Source organism: Neopelma chrysocephalum, unplaced genomic scaffold, assembly GCF_003984885.1.
Source record: "Neopelma chrysocephalum unplaced genomic scaffold, ASM398488v2 Primary Assembly neopelma1_97017, whole genome shotgun sequence".
Lineage (NCBI taxonomy): Eukaryota > Metazoa > Chordata > Aves > Passeriformes > Pipridae > Neopelma > Neopelma chrysocephalum.
In genome coordinates, this window is record NW_020925659.1 from 2,602,888 (window position 1) to 2,620,837 (window position 17,950).

Sequence of the window (17,950 nt, forward strand, 5' to 3'; positions counted from 1 at the left end):
CGGGGCGCCGCCGCCCCCCCCTTCCCCGCGCCGCCGCCGCCACCGCCCGGGCCCGCGGGGCCTGGAGAGCCCGGCCCGGGGAGCGCCGGGATGGATGGGAGGCTTGTCCGGGAGCGAACCGCGCGTCCCGCGCCGCGGCCGCAGCAGCGTGGCCGGCAGGGCGAGGGAGGGGGTTCTGCCCCGGCGCGCTGCGCTGGTGAGACCCCACCTGCGGACAGCAGTGACGGGCGGTGTTGGGGCCGATGCTGTTCGGCGCCTTTGTCAGGGACAGGGATCGAGGGCACCCCCAGCAAGTTTGCTGATGGCACCGAGCCGCGTGTGCAGCTGACACGCTGGAGGAAAGGGATGCCATCCGGAGGGGCCTTGACACAGTTGAGAGATGGGCTGGTGTGAACCTCATGGAGTTCAACAAAGGTGCTGCACCTGGGTCAGGGCAATCCCAAACACAGCTACAGGTTGGGCGGAGAAGTGGTTGAGAGCAGCCCCTGTGGAGAAGGATTTGGGGCTGATGGTTGATGGAAAGCTCAACATGAGCTGGCAGTGTGTGGTCACAGCCCAGAAAGCCAACTGCACCCTGGGCTGCACCCACAGCAGCGTGGCCGGCAGGGTGAGAGAGGGGGTTCTGCCCCTCTGCACTGCTCTTGTCAGACCCCCCTGCAGCACCTGTACAGTTCTGTTGCCCCTGATGCCTCAGAGCTTTTTGGTTTTTTTTTAGTTTTTTGTAGATTTTAAAAGTAGTTTTGTAGTAAATTTTAAGGTAGCTGTATAATCCCTTACGCTTTAGCACAGTAGTTAGCACACACTAAACCCTTTCTCCCCATTTCATATCGAATTTTCTAAATTCTTTTAGCTTGTTTAGACTCCTGTTCAAAATAGAATTGTAGAAAACACCTCTGTTAAGGAACATTATACCCTAGACCCAAACAACAAGATACCTCCAATAGACAAAGCAACCTTCAAGCCCAAGAACTTTGGACGAGCTCCAAGGACTATATGTAGTACCAGGAGGAAGATGAAGATGAGGAAAAAGGGGTCTCAAGGACCCCTGATTCAATTTCCACAGGGACGTGGCAGGGGCAGAACTGGGAAGGATCTGGGGAGGGTGGATAGATCTGGGATTGAATGGACCATACTGTAAAGTTGTAGAACCACTACCTGGGTGCACATGAGTGTCTGTGTATTCCCCTGGGCCTGAGGACTGTTATTAAAAGATCTGCTCTTATCTAATACTAATACTAAAGTGGCTTTGAGTTTTGTTCTCCGTGATCCTTTAAGGCGTCACCCCCAACACAAGAAGGACATGGAACTGTTGGAGCAAGGCCAGAAGAGGCCACAAAGTTGCTAAGAGGACTGGAGCACCATCCCCTATAAAGAGGCTGAGAAAGTTGGGGCTGTTCAGCCTGGAGAAAAGAAGGTTGTGTGGAGACCTCATGGCAACCTTCCAGTGTCTGAAGGGGCCTACAGGGAAGCCAGAGAGGGATCCTTGGTCAGGAACTGTACTGATAGGACAAAGAGTAATGGGTACAAATTGAAAGACCGTATAGTTAGGTTAGATATTAAGAAGAAATTCTTCATTGTGATGGTGGTTGAGACACTGGAACAGGTTGCCCGGGGAGGTTGTGGATGCCCCAGCCCTGGCAGCGTTCAAAGCCAGGTTGTATAAGGCCTTGGGCAACCAGGTGCGTGGACAAATTTCTCATGGGTAAAAGCAGATGTTTGGTTTCGTCAGCGGTTTGTGATATTGGTGGAAGTTTTGTGACACGTTTATTTGCGGTGAGCTCGACAACATCCCGCCTTAAAGGCAACATGCTCAGGCTCTCTTTCGTTGTGTGAGGTGGCACCAGAATGAACATGTGTGAACTCTGCAGCACTTGCTTCCTCCACCACATCACAGCTGTGGCCAGGCCCAGTCGTTGCAGCAGCACTGAAGAAAGTAACTTCAGTCGGTAACAGAAACCGGGTAGTGCCTGGTTCTGCACACTGCGACAAAAGGCTTCTTGGTTGGTCACCCTCTCTTTTGGGGCACTCGGAGTTACCATTTTGTTACCAAAGTAAGGACGAAATTAATACAAATTGGTGTTTAGAGCTGGATTTAGTTGTGTAAGCAACACCACCATGGTGTCTGCTTGCCCTCCATGCACACTAACAGCTGTTCCAGCATGAAGCAAGTGAAATAATTTAAGAAGTAACAGTGGAGGTAAGAGGTAATTGCTGTCTTTAGCTGTAAATTCGCGTGTTACAAGAGTGTTATGACCAGTTTCAAAATGAGGGTTGAAATGTCACCAATTTGTACCATAACATTTGTTGGGCCAGAGTATAGGTGTGTGTATTAGATATAAAAGAGGCTGACTCGACTCCTTACGTAGCACCTGGGCAAGGTTGTTATAGCTTCAATTAATCCAGGACAGTAATGAGGCTCTAAATCTGTGAATTTGTCTTCTTCAAGTTTCTTTCCTTCGACGAATTAGGCATTGAGAATTGGAAACATGCCTTTGAGGCACCCCCTGTCATTTTCAAAATTCAGGGTACTGAATAGGAGGAGTAAAACTGCACTTCTGCTGAGCAGAGGCTCAGATGGAGCCATTTTGGTGGTTGTTTCGGAAAACTAGCTACTGCATTCCTTCATGCTGTTGCTCAGCAGCTCCTCCATGACTTCCTTCTGGAGAAATAAAGTCTAAAAATAATGTCCTGTTTGTTCTTGTGGAGCACCATGAAGGGCAAATGTGTGTGGGGGGGGAACAGTCACAGTATCTCCTTGCATTTATTATGTTTTACTATTTAAACAGGGCTATAGCTTGTGATTCACAGCTCATTCCAGTAGTGCCCACAGTATGCTAGAGACTTTTCCAGTAGAAAGAAATAAAGAGTGCCTGTCCTGGAAATTTTGGTCACAGTTGAAAAACATTTTATTTTATAAAAAGGGATTTTGAAACATCATATCAAATTATATCAATAGAAAGAGAGAGCACTATTCTAAAAGACACAGGAAAAGACAAAAGGGCATTAAAAGCAGAACTAGATTCACTACAGCCTATAATGTTGCCTTTAGGCTGAAGACAGACCTGTAGTCATTTGCAGTGGTTCCCAGAGTCAAGGACTAGTGAACACTTCCCTGAGCAGAGGCCAGTAAATGGAATCAAACCCAACAGCCTTTGTTGTGAAAGCCCTCACAATCATTTTTAAAACTGGAAGAATTTCAGAAATACAAGTTTCTTTTACATAACGCTGTTTGATTTTACTTTCTGTGTGTAAGAACTTAAAATTAATTTCTAGGGTTTTTTTCCCCATTAATGCTTAAAACTGAGTGATATGCTTGTAAGTGTGTTTTATTTTGGTCATTTAATACTACAGTGCATTTTGTAATACTGTATATTCAGTTCCTCCCCTTCCACTGACATTCAAACATGATTCAGGACTTGGTTGAGTGCAAAGTTTTCCATATTCTTTTGTTCCTTGCTTTTTTCACTGTGATTTAGTTCTAACAACACAGCTTTGAAGTCAAAGTAATACTTGGAAAGCACCTTTAGTTACACAGGGAAAGTATATTGACATACAGATTATTATGTAAACATATATGCTAATTTAAAAAAACTGGAGTAACTGGAAGAAAATTGTTAAGTAACTACCTAAATAACATATGACATTGTTTGGTGGCCTGATTGCTGCTGCACACAAAAATCCAAATATTGATATTTGGTGACGGGTACAATAAATTGATTTAGCACAACTGTATAGATCTTGACTCAGCCTCCCTTAATTCCCAGAGAAGCAATGTTAGCATGAATGAAAATAGAACCAGTGTAGATGGAGAATAGCTCATCAGACTCTCTGCACTCAGCTCTAACTTTTAATATGGTCACTCAATCATAATCTAATCTAAGGAAAAAAACTTGAAGGTCCTTCAGCCTAATTAATTCTACACTTGGAGTTGCCTCGGAAAGTCCATTTACACCAGGTTGCAGGTTCTCACAGTGTACAGGACTGAAACTGAAAGGGGAAATATGCAACATCTTTTTTAGCTTGGCTTGTGGCTTTTGTTTGAAAGTACTGAATCATAGAACCACAGAATATGTTGAGTTGGAAGAAACCCATCAGGATCATTCAGTCCAACTCCTGGCCCTGAAAGGTTTGAGACTTGGGGTGAGGACAGAACTGTTGCAACTTAGGCAGCAACAGTGCAGAGATGCAGAAATTGGGAGACTGCCTGCGTGGCTAGCAGAGAGAAGTTTCATTATAACATTTTTCTGCATGCTTCAGTGCAGGGTATCTGCCTTGACTCATTTTCCAGAGGAAAAATCTCACTCTTAAATTAAGTATAACAGAGGCATGTGACTTCTAAACTTCAGATCTAAATTAAGTACCTAAAACCAAAGAGTGTGAAACTACTTGTGGATGTTCAGTTAGGGATCTAGTGTTGTTAAAAAGGCTAATAAAACATTTGAAATTAAACAAAAATAATTGTATGTGTATTTATCCTAATATGCAGTTTTACAGTTAAGAATGAAAAGGTGCAGATAGTATATACAATGAAGCAGGAATACAGGCAAGAAGGAGTCTCACCTAGTTCTATGTTGCTTTAATTTTCTTACATTGCTGCAGGTAGATGAGGTGTAACAAATAGTTTCATTTTCTCTGGATGAGCATATTAGTGTCAATGCATAAAGTGAAAAGGGAACAGGTTTTAGGGAGAAAATGTGGCACGCAAATTTGGCTTTTCAAGCTGAATCCTTTGTCTTTCTTGCAAATTGAGAAGTAATTGTCTCTGTAAAGGGACTGTGATATTTGAGTGAGATCTGTTAGCTACCCATTCGCTAAAGGTTGTTTCAATTTCACACCACCCACCAGGAGCATTTGTCGCTTCTAGTTTTCACATATTTACTTTTTATTAATGGCAGGATTTTACTGATTATTGTATTATGCAATAGGATTATTTAACACTGAAACTGCTGAAGAAATGTCCCTCGTTTTTATGTATTTATTATTAGTAAACATGTGGCACTCACAGCGTGTCCCCTTTTTGGCACTGCGCCTATTCAATATGTTTTTGCAGGCAGCTGTTTCCTTAGATTGTCTGTTTTCTTTCTTCTCAGTGCAGCTTTGAGATTGTAATGCCAAGATATATGATGCTTTTGCAGCTTGCTTTTTCTCCTCAGTAATTACTCTTCTTAAACTCAGTCTTTTGGGGTACGCTTGCGGTTTTACTTACATGGCACTTGTTACCCGGCCCCAGGACCTGTTGAAAACTGTGCCTACGTGTCACTCGTGTCTTGGAGCACATTTTGGAGCAGATTTTGGCTTTGTATTCATGTCAGCCCCGTTTATCTGTGCCTATGCCCCCACATCTTTGAAAATGGAGACAAGTGCATTGGATTGATACAGTGGACAAGCGCCTGGCATATGTGAGCCAATTACAGGAGAATGGGACTGTCTGCCCATCCTCTCCAGATCACAAACAAGACAGAATGCTAAAACAATTACAGGAACATAAACATGCTGAGCAATGCCTCTTGAGTGGGTGAATCAGCATAGAGCTGCAACTGTGTAATGTTGGAAAGTTAGAGCCTAGGTACCTTAGGTACTTATAACTAGAATGGGCAGATATTTAATAGAGAAAATGTATAGAGTGCTTCATTTTGAGGCAGGGCACACAGTTTATCCCAAAGGGGCGTGAATTAAGGGTATTTATTCCTATGAGGTTAAATGTAAGCAAAGATATTGAAAACAGAGAATTGACAAACAGTGAAGATTTCTTAAAAATTGAATCTACCTAGTTACATCTCCCAAGTGTTTTCACACTGATATGTATCCTCTTGCTAAAGCTTTTAAAAAAGCTTTCTTTTATTTTTAAAGTAGTTCAACACATCAGACGTTTACAGAGCCAGATAAATAACTAGGCATTCAGTCAAATTACACACCAACAGCAACATCACTGAATACTTTTCTTACAGAGAATGCACCCTGCTCAGCTATTTATAAAGGTTGTTAAAATCACTCATTTTCTTCATGATCAGGCTTCTGGACAAACCTTTGTCTGAAGCAATACTCCCCTTCCATGTCTTTTCGAAGAACTCCAAAGCCAATATTAATGTTAACTTGTCTGAAGTATCTTTGCTTTGGAAACAGGCAGGGCGACTACTCTCCTGTAGTCTGGACGGGTCAGTGAAAGCTGCAAAGAAGCACAGAAACCAGGCAGGACACTACTAATGTAGCTGGCATTTGATTTAATGTAGCTGATATGAAATTCTAGTAGAAAATGGATTTGCCAGTTTTATCAGGGCACCTTTATGTGTGGTAAAAGGCTGCTGCAGAGGGGCTGCTGCTAAGGAGGCAGTAAAAAAATCTTGTCAAATCCATGCTATTTGGAAGGATGAAATAGAATTACATATTAGCCCACAGAAGGAAGCATTAAGGAACAAAGAATTGCTATCATCATAAAAACAGTATCTACATGCAGAGTGGGGTTTTCAACTAAACAAGCATTTGGTGAAATAAAGGGGAAATTCATCTGAATAACATTTTGTTTAAAAGTTTTTTTTAGTTAAAGTTATAAAGGACATTTCAGTAGAACTCTCAATGAAACAAATTAAAAATTTCAGTCACAGTTACAATCAGGAGATGAAAAATGTTTTAATGCTACTGTCCACACGTGATGAGTTTTCTAGTGAGAAGAACTTACCAAGAAGCTCTGCTTTATTTGAACACAAAATATTTGTCATGAACTCCAGGTCCCTAGGAGGAGCCAATAGAAGTCTGATATTTTATGATCAAGGAATAAAATGTAATAGAAAAATCAACAGAATTTCGTAGCCTGTTTTTGTCAGTTGCAACTCCATTACTCTCCATGAGCGAGCCAGGAGTTAAGGTGTATATTACATTTCTGAATTGCATAATTACATTTCCCTTCTGTTCAGCTAATTTTTTAAATTTTTTTTGGGGGGGGTCTGGGGGTTTTTTGTCTATACACAAAACTAAGCTTACAGTCAATGTACTGTAGGTATTACATGAAATTGAAGGTATTTATACTTCTTTTTAAAAACTGCAACATTTTTTAAGAAGATCAATTGCACAGTTACTGTTTGAAAAATATGATGCATTAGGCACAAATCACTCTGAAGAAAAATTGTAAGCTGTTATGATGTAAAACATATATATGTTCATTACTTTTCCCTTTTAGTCTCTTATGATTAATAGTATGTTGTGCAGAATTCTACTGAATATATTGCATTCTTTCTAAGAATGCAATATGCATTCACGTTGTTGCCTCACATTGGTTTTCACACCATATGGAGAAAACCCTGGAACCTTTTTTTGACCTTCTATTCTGTTTTATTAGACTAGGTTACCTTTTACATGCTAACCTTAGCTAAATTTTTGTGCATTCTACACTCTTTACATACTGATGCAATTAAGATACTCTGATAATCTGAATAAGCATTTTCAGTGAAGGCTTAGTCAGTCCTATATAAGAAATCTTCTAATGTCATGAATCTGCATGACCTTAAGACCTGAATTTTCAGGGCAGAGTAAAAGGTTAAATAATCACAGTCTTTGCATCTCACATGGATTCAAGAATAGATGAGTTGGAAAACTACCTAAACTAGGGACTCTATTTTGTCAAAATGGATTCATCATAGCCTTATTTCTACTTGATCATCCCAGTGTAAATTATTTGTCTATGTACAAAAGCAGAATTCTTAAGATCAAGAACAATGAACCTAGCAATTGGTATGTGAAAATAAAAGAAAAATTCATATTAACTGGCTAATGCACTTGGGTGCCTGGTCAGACATATAGAGATATTCACCAATGCCAGAGAACAGCCATTTCCAACACAGCAATTTTCAGATTTCTAATTTCTTGGCATTCCTAAAGGAAAGGTTTTTGTAGGTCCTTAAAAATAGGATCTCACTTAGGAATCAGGTTTTACAATTTGTGAAAATTAAACATCAATTTAAGAAAATATATCTTAAAAAAAACCAACTATCTGCAGAGTCACAGTTAATATTTTCTTTCTAGATAGCACCTTTTTGTGTATGTCACTTTGTTTGGAAGGTGAGACTATATTCCAGTTGCCTTAAGCCTGGTGAAGTATGTTTTACCTGCTAAGCAGAACATAACATACCCTGTCTTCTCAGCCCTAGCAGCAGCTGGCAAAAAATAATTTAAAAAAAAGATTTCTGTGTCTAAGCACCTCAATAAAGTGGAAGACTTAAAAAAACATAAACCAAATTGCCAGGACTAAGCCAGAATGTTAAAATAATATTGCCTACAGCCTTCTACTTCAGAGATGGCCCATAACTTTGCAGTATATGTGCTGTTTCAACAGTATACCTGAAAAAAGAAATTAAGAGTATGGTTTCCCTCTTCATTGCAGTCTTTCAAACATGTCGTTTTCCCGTGGCATATGCCATCTACCAATAAGTGTAAAACTAAAAATATGAGAAAGAATGGGGTGTTTCCATGTTCCCAAACATAACTACTCACTGAAAGAAATTCCCAAGATGTTCATAAGAGCTGGTAAACTGTGCACACTTGAATAATATTTAATAAAATTAGGTATATTGCGAAAGTTCTCATATCCATGTATTAATCATACTCTAATTATGACCTCAAGAATGATATTTCTTGCAGTGGAGATATGGAGTGTCCTTGGTGTCTTTCTGCTACCTGATCCAGCACCCTCTGCCAAAGACACTCGCTGGAGACATGCCATGCTTTTTTGGCTTCATGCATCTTGAGCAGAGAAGGACTAGAACTGACAATCCTTCCTGGTTAGAAACAGAGGATACCGTAGCTTGACTACAGAATAAAACTTCTGCAGTTCTCATGGTGGATTTGACACCACCACAGCATCTCTGAGCCTTACCAGTGTAGCTTCAACTGAGGTACACACTGTAGCATGAGGGGGGAACAAGATGGAACCACTGAGGTCTGACCCTGGAATGAGATTTTTTTTGTATGCAACCAGTAGCCCTTTAGCCTGGAAAAGACAGAGCAGGAATTTGACCCAACAGATGCCCTCATCCATATCTATGTCTGCATTATACTCAAGACACTTCATAATAACAGAATTTAGCTGAAAGGAATATAGTTTAAAGAAAACAGACCATTCTTTTTCATTACATAAATTGGTGCTGGACTAAAAATGTTGTTTAAAAGAAGTGGGGGTTTGACTCTTAATGTGTTAAATGTGTGGCATTTTTTAACATAAACTTACTAAGGCAAATTAATCTACAGCCATATTTCCCAACAGTTGCCTGTGTTCCAGTTTTTCAGAGTTCAGCCTGGAGTGTTTTAAGCATGATTTTTCAGAGGTGATGAGAGCACACAAGAACAAGACTAATGAATATGTCTGAAACTTTTGGCAATGTCTGAATTCCACAAAGGTTACATCAAATATTATGAACATCTGAAATAAATAACCACAATGTATGGACAATCATGTAGAACTGTGATGTTAAAAAGTGGAAGTGTATTCATTGTTTATATTCCTTTCTCCACCCTTTTAACAGAACACCACTGAGCTCTAATGAAATCTTGCTTGGCCATGGTCTTTTTTTTTCACTCAATCCTGTGTTCAGTTCATTATAATCCTATGTTTAAAGCGTCTGTTTGTTGCCATGGAAATGGCTGATGTCACAAATTCAGTGAGAACTTCATGACACACTCAAATATTTTAAAAAAATGAGGCTAGAGAAAAAGAAAATTGTTGTTCAAATAGCAAAGCTTAGGTAACAAGCTAAATGGCAAAAGTACACAGGGATATACAAAGAGTAAGGTGATTTATTGCTTAAGTCTATTGTAGGAAATTTCTCTTTCAAATACAGTGATGTTTTTAGAATTGTATGTAAAACACATATATAAATGTATCATAAAACCAAGCACTCTAAACCTTTACACCTGGAACTATCACATATCCCAAAACAAAATAGACACAATAGTGACCAAGAAGTGAAATAAGTAGGTTTCTTAATGTAAAAAATTGGAAAATAAATAAGTTTTAATTAAGAGTTGGTACAGACACTCTTTATTCATTACTGGAGAAGTTAATTGAAATACCACTTAAAAATTTATTCAAATTAACGTTGGCATGTTCACAAAGTGACATTTCTCTGATTTCCATCTTTTTAGTCATTATACTGTATCTAAGACTTCAATTACATGGGTTGGCTAAGAACTTTTTACTGGCTGTATTATGTGGTCTGTCAAACTTGTCATATATAGTATGTCTTCCAGTAAAAGTTCACTTATAAGATGCTCAGTGGCACCAAGTGAACTACTTTCCAATTCCCAGCATAGAATGTAACCAGCTGCTTCACTGTTACTAATAGAAAACTAGCAGCAAAGGTAAGAAACAGATAGTTGATAACAATTTGAAGGTAGCAATTTTGAAATAAAAAAATTTAAAGAGTTACTGCAACCTTCTGAATATATTTTTGTGCAAACCCCAGTATGTAGCAAAGCAATTTCTTTCTTCATAATAGGACTAAACAGCCTTGTGAATAGGATAAAATTTTAAAAATATACTGTTTTCCTCAGTATTTCCCTATTGGCTAGCTTAGATTCTTTGCTGCTTACATTGCTTTTTGGATATCTCAGTCTTAAGGTGTCTACCTTTTCTTGTGGAGGTTCCAAAAGCCTGTAGAGTACAGCAGGGCAACTAGGTGTCTTAAAAACTGGGTGTTGAAATGCTCTCTATCATGATGCCCAGCTCACTTTTTGAAGAATTCAGCATTAAAGTTGACTTTAAGAAAGCCTAAGAAAACTGATTAATATATACAGGAGGACCTCATAAGAGATGGAGGTGGAGATGAATACTGTAGACCCTTTCTTTCTGTTCTGTCCCTTTTCTACTAGAGGTACAAATGCCCAGATCTTGGCTAGACTTGGAGCCCAGAAATAGTTGGAATGTGCAACAGGACCTGAATAGGTGGAGGAGCACCCTTTACATGTGACCTGGGAGATCTAAGAAAGAGGAATAGATGTACTATTGTCTTCTGTTGTATCTCTGGGTTGGATTATTGTACAATATAAATTTATAACCACTTCTTGTTACTTGTTTTGTGTAGTATTTGAATACTTAGCCTGCATTAGCAAGAGTTGCACAACTGAGACCCCAATCCAAAACCCATTGGAATCAATGGAGGGTCCCACTGTAAAGAACTACTGGCAAAGTTGTAAAGTTGGGAAGCCTGAGGTTGCTAATAGCTAGCATATTCCATCTTCCTAATAAGCATTTATGGTACCTAAGCTCGGCTTATTAGTATCTAATTGGAAGCCGGGAATAAACTTCTTTCAGTCAGCACTTCATTAAATTTACAAGTGTGTGGGATGTAGAGTAGATGAAAGACATTTGACTGCTTGGAGGTTGGCTTTGGCACAGAGCTGTTCATCCAGACACACAGTTTCTTTTCCATATTTGAAAGGCAAAAGCATAAAACTATTTCATGTTACAGTCAGATGCTGCCTACGTTTGTCCCCCTGTCCACATTATAAAACAGTTTACAATTGTAAGATTTGCCGTGGTGAATGCCTGACTCCAGCTTTGTCCAAGATTAAACTGGAACGGCCCAGTAATTTCTAGGATTTGCCTTGGAGGCAAATTAATTGTATTGAAAGATATGCCAGCCAGGCTTATGTGTCATCTCCACATCTTGTTACAGAGCCCTACACTTTGTCAGTGACATCGCTGGAATGCCCAGGATGTGCCTTTTGCTGACTTACCACCTTTTTGTCAAAAGTAGTGCAAAGAGGCTAAGCTGCAGTATTTCCATCTTGGTTTAGAAATAAGCCATATTAAAACACAGGTGTGTCTTGGATAAAAGTGGTGATATTGAGGCAGTGTCCTAGCAGGAATTAAATCCGTGCGAATATCCGCCAATTTTTTTTCCAATCTGTTTGAAAACACCTTTATAGCTACATTTTCTATAGAGGAGCCAACACAAAGGACTGTCTTTATACATTGTTGCTTTTTTCTCCTGAGTGGAGCAATGAGCTGCTCTAAAGCAACAGGTTATTCATTCAAGCTGTGCGAGATTCTCATAAATAACATGACCTGTTAGCATCAGGTCATGTCCTTACAAGGAAAAGCTGCCTCAGCTTAGGGATAAATGGGGAAAAATCTTTTGCTTTGAGGTGGCATAGCCACCTCATGTGAGAGACATAGACAGAGGGAAGAGAATTAGGAAATGCACTCAGACTCTCAATTTGTGTTGTCCAAACCCACCTTATAAAAGTTTTCAAGCAATAAGGTGTAAGATCAATTAATTCTTTGGGGCGCTGGGCTTGTCAGTCATCAATGGCTTGTAAAATTTCTTGGGTAATTTCTCAGTGATCTTGTTTGCCCTCTCCAAGGAGATCCTGTATACAGGAATCACAGGTTTTCATGAGGTCAAATGGAAAGAAACAAACGCAGTTTGATCTCAACCACCCCGATCTCACTGCAAGACTCCTACTACGAAGAGGACGGCACTATGTCACCCTCTCCCAGGAAAATTCCAAAAGAGATTGTTAGAACTGCAATTTTCCCTACTAGTAAGTGCTAAAAATACAGGAAAGGACATTTTGTAGAAGTGAACTTTCACCTCTGACCTACATATTTGTTTTTCTCTTGATGACAAATTACACAAGCAAAATTACATGCATTTGCTAACGCTTTCTTCCCTTAAATGGTTTCATAGCATGTTCAGATTCAATTCCCAAGTTATGCCTTAACATTGCTTGCTATAATTTTTGTTAGGCTATAGTGCTACTGAATTATTTTATTTTATATATGTAGGAGTTGCCAAAGATTTCCAAAGAAAGTAACTCTTTATACGAGACTTTGCAGACAACAACAAAACACTCGGGGTGGGGAGAGGGGAAGAAAAGAGACATCTTTAAACTTACGAAACAGAAAATATGTATTTTCAGTTTCTATGTACATTGGAAATTTTTACTACAATTTTTACTACTGTAGATTTATTAATTTGAGGTTTAAAACCAAATCAGACAGCTGAAATTAGATTATTGTTGGACAATTCATACAAGATAACATTTTTATTCATTCAACTCTATGAAAAAATAGTAAAGACCTCCACAGTTTCTAAAGATGAAGTTAAAAGTATTGAATATGTTTCAAGATATTAACACAATATAATCCTGGTACCACTGAACTCAATGGCTATACCCCTTTTGACTACATTAGGGGCAGGATTTCACTTTATTTCACCCTGTAAAAAAGGTTTCCTTTGTTTCTTGTGTATTGTTTTACTCTGAATTCTTCATTTCTTCTGCCTTCTCTGCCTTCGTGCTAATTGAGATGCATTTGCTCATAAACTGTCTTGCTTGAAAGACACATTGCAATTCCAATCCCCTCCATTTGGAAATAACTATGGATTTTAGCTGCTTTATTCTGAGTACACGAAAAGGTCTTATTTTTAGAAAATTTAAGTTCCTTGCTCTGAGAAACCCATGCTCCTTAAAAGGTAAGGTGACTGAAAAGGGGTGACATGAAACTGGCAAGGAAAGATACTGCATCCAGGCAGATCTGTGTTTAGGGTGGTACATAGCACAGTCAGAAAGAGAAAACTTGTATTTAAATTGTATCAGGAAAATACCTCATCCAACTCAATGGAAACATGTCAGGGAATTACTACAGTATGAACTGAAAGATCCAATAATTTGACAATTTTTAGGTTAGCCTAGAAAAATAGTGAAGAATATATCCTTTTGCATTGATGGGAGATGTGGCTTAGCTTGATTTTTCCAACTCTAGTGTCATCATCTGAAATCAATGTAAGGAAAAGGCTCAGAAAAAAAATAAAATACTGTCCACTCAAAGGAATTACAAATGCCTTGTCTTAAGAATTATATTTTCCAAAGTGATTAATATATATTTTTACTACAACAGCCTAGCTAATGTTTCAAAGTCATCTTTGCTGGACTGTACACATTTTTCACAATATAAATATGAAATATCACACTTTCCTGTTTGTCTGCATTTTTTAACTAAAATTCCCTCTTAGATCTGTATTCAAATTTTCATCCAATGAACTCAAGCTTTTTCAACAGATTGGGTCTTCTTACCAGTACCATTCTTATTGCTACGCAATAAAATAATAGTAGCAATGATTTGACATTTCAAAAAGGAATTAGTGAGGTGAGAAAGTGTTTAATTGAGTAGAAAACAGATACAGATCACGATGTGATAGCAACCCTAAAAAATAATGAAAATAATTTATACATTAAATAATCCCTTCCAAAAGTGTGATTATAGTAAACGTATATTTCTGAAATAGAACCCCTAATTCAAAAAGCACTCAGGAGCAGAGATAGCTAAACTACTATTTGACATTTTCATGTATTATAAGGGAACAGTAAGTTTTCAGTAGTGGCTGAAGTCAGACCCAGAGCAAATCATAATGGGTCTGTATGTATTTTTACATGCTATAAAAGTAAAGAATGTCTCCAATTATATTAAACTTCACTCTGTAAGCTTTTATTTGTAGTGATAGTGGTAAGTTGCAACAAAGAAAAAATTTGATAAACTGGAGATGGGTAAAACACTATCTTCTAATGAAAGCCAGTCAATAATACAACCATCTTGCCCCCTTTTAGTAAGGACTGGGAATGTGATTCCTTTTTTCACACACCAGTGACTTCTGTGGCATCTCCACTACTATATATATTTCAGTCATATGGTTTAGTTTTATGTAGTCCTGCGAGGAGCAGGGAGTTGGACTCAATGATCCTTATGTGTCACTTCCAGCTTCAGGTATTCAGTGATTCTGTGAGTCTATGGCATTGCTGGCATTGGTAAATCCACACGCAGCTATGTGTTTTCCTAAATAGGGGCACAAGGTTTGCATAACTATAGACAACTGCACGAGGTCCTTGACAATTATCTAAACATTGATTATTTTATTGTGCTCAAGACTGTTCAGCACTATTCCAAAGTACATTTGCAAACGCTAATTAATTTTTACACATGGTTTCTGAGGCAGAGGAGGTTTGCTAAGATGGAAACGAGGGCCAAGACAGATGACTGAATTGCAAAAAAGTATGTCTAAAGGAACTTTGATGATAGTCCCCTTTCTCAAAAAACTAACGTCCCAACAGATCCTTATCTTAAAAATGCCCAGCAGCGGAGACTTCATAGCCTTCACAAGTTATCTGGTCCAGTGCTTTTCAAGCCTTTCTGTGTGTGAGTTTTCCTCAGTGTGCAGTTCTAACATGTGTTGCTTTTGTTGAAGTCTGTTACTTCTCATCTTAACCCTCTTGAACAGACAACAGTTGCCTTAATCTTTGCAGCAACTTTTTGTTTACGTGAAGCATCTTGTCTGTATTATTCCTTGGTCTTTTCTCTTTTTTGGGATAATTAACCTCAGTTTTCCCAGGTTTTCCTTGTAGGTCCTTTTCATGGCCCTGTTCTGGGTTCTCTCTGTTCATGTAGATTTCGCTTTTGTGTTCTTCAAGGGGGCAGTGTCCAAAACTGAAAACACCCAAAGCCATAATAATGCATCATTTCTATCCACATCTTTTAAACTGTTCTCCTCTTTGCATGTCCCAATATCCTTTTTTCCCAACATCATGACCTTGTTAACTCATGATCAACTGGTAATCCATTACAAGTCACAGAGGCCTGTTGTGAGCCAGTTGCTGCACAGCAATTGAACATTCTTGAGCAATTGAACATTCTCGTCTGAATATAGTATCTTGTGTTTACTCTTGAGTATCATCCATTCACTTGCATATCCAATTTTGCCAACACTATTTTGAATCTTGAGCCTGTCTTCCACTTAAAGGGCAGTCTCTTTCAGCCCCAGATTATCTGCAAATTCAGTAAGCACATTATTAGAGTTTCATAGTTTTAGTGAAAATATTTAACAGATGAAACTAGGTGCAGGCTGCTGCAAAATCCCACTTGTTCCACCTTTTGTTTAGGTTGAAATTTGGCAATTCACCATGAACTATTTTCAGATGACTTCTCATGCTTCCCCACCTTAGCAATTTCATCTTGATCACACACCCATGGCCTACTGCGCATCTGTCGTGTGAGAAAAAAGACTCTCACAATAGTCAGGATATATAACAACTATTTATTCTTCCCTGCCCCATGGCCAACAGGCACTGTGGTGGAGTAAAACAGATTAATGTGTTCATGGTGAACTCCTGTTTATTCTCACCTGTTTCCTCACTAATGTTCTAGTGTCTGAAAAAAAATATTGTTTCCTCCCATTTCTCAAAAATAGCTATTGTGGTATCTGAGATATCTTCAGATGATTGTTTGAGCAAGAATCTCATCAATACTTAGTTTGAATTTGCATGAATCCGAAGGTGAAATTCTTTTGTCACTGCCAATTTGAAAGCATCCAGATCACTGAAGTATTCTTATGCTGTCCTGCACAGGCGTTGTCTTGGCCTCAAGCTTGACTTTAACTTTGTTAGAGAATACTAAACCAAAAATATTAACCCTTTGAATTTTGTGTGCATTACCTATCACTATTTCCTCCTTTTTGTCTTGTAACAGAGCAGCAATTCTCTTCTCAGCCTTATAGTGCTGATGTGCATACATGTTGTTGCTCCTGTCCATGTATCTCGCTCATTTTCTACCCCAGACCTTCATATGTGCTCACATAACTAACCTAGTTTCCACCTTCTCTGTGTTTTGCTTATGTCTGGTGATAGTAAAACCCATCATTAAGCGAAGTGTTCCCTTCCTAAATTTGTGTCCTCAGTATCACTTCTTTGCCAGTTCTCCTACACCTTCTACTTCTTTGAATTTTTGTCCTGATTTCTGCTTTTTCCTTTTTTTTTTCCCTAATTTGCTGATTTTATACTGCATTGCTCTATCTCTTTATAAAAATCTTCAGCTGTCACATCATGGTCTATGAGACACTTTGCTTTGCACTCTCAGCATCCTCAAACTCATTGGTTAGAATCAAACTTTAAAAGAGTCTTTCACTACTGCACACTTCGCTGCCTGAACCAAAACTTTATTACTAACACATTCCAGGAGCTTGCTGAGCAGTCTGCCTACTGTTCTGTAACTTCCCCAAAGTCACACCAAATTTCTGCAGAATTTAGTCGAAGTTACCTCTGCTACCTACAGAACATCTTTGTCCTGTGAAAACCCAAATAAAGATAACCATGCATTCCTTGATCTAACATGTACCACACCCCCCCACACATCCCCACACTCTCCTGCCCCTCCCCACAATTTGTTTGGATGGTTACCAGCAGAACTATTCTTCTTACGTTTGGAGTTAACTTTTGCTTCTTCAGCCCCTCAAGCCAAATGGAGAGGGAGCAGAATCAAGAGAGCTTTTGTCGCGCCTAAAAAGCTTAGAGGTTGTTTGGGCTTGTTTCCTTCCTGAGACATTTTGGATGCAAAAGGGAGAGTCCAGTGCAAAGTTTAGAAAACAAAACCCTTAGCTCTACATCCATCTCATATCCTTGGTGACAGCAGCACGACGAGGCAGGACACAGTGTGCAGTGTACATTCGTAGATCCGAGATCCACATGATGTAATAATGGCATGGAAATTAGGCCTGTTGGTTTTTCTTACAGCTGGAATATGCCTTACTTTGTAGTTTACACAATCAAAATAATGAGATGATGGACCCTATGATTATTTTCTTAGCTATACATCTTATTTTATTCAGTAAGGCATGACTTTAACCTGGGGTCTGAAGGACTAATCAGTGAGAAAATCTTCTAATTAAAATGTATTCTTATTTATAATGTACTCTTAATGTTCCCAAAATCTTTAGCTGATGATTGAAATGCTTTTTTGATAATAACACGTTATTTTATCTAGTTTAGGGTGTTTTTTTTCCCTATAAACATCTGTGAAACAGAAGGGATGAGACTTTCTCTTAAAAATTGTGGGAACACATAAAATATACAGTACACTTCCTGTTATAGAAGGCTATTTATTAGTCTAAATACTTGTGCAATATTTGGCAAA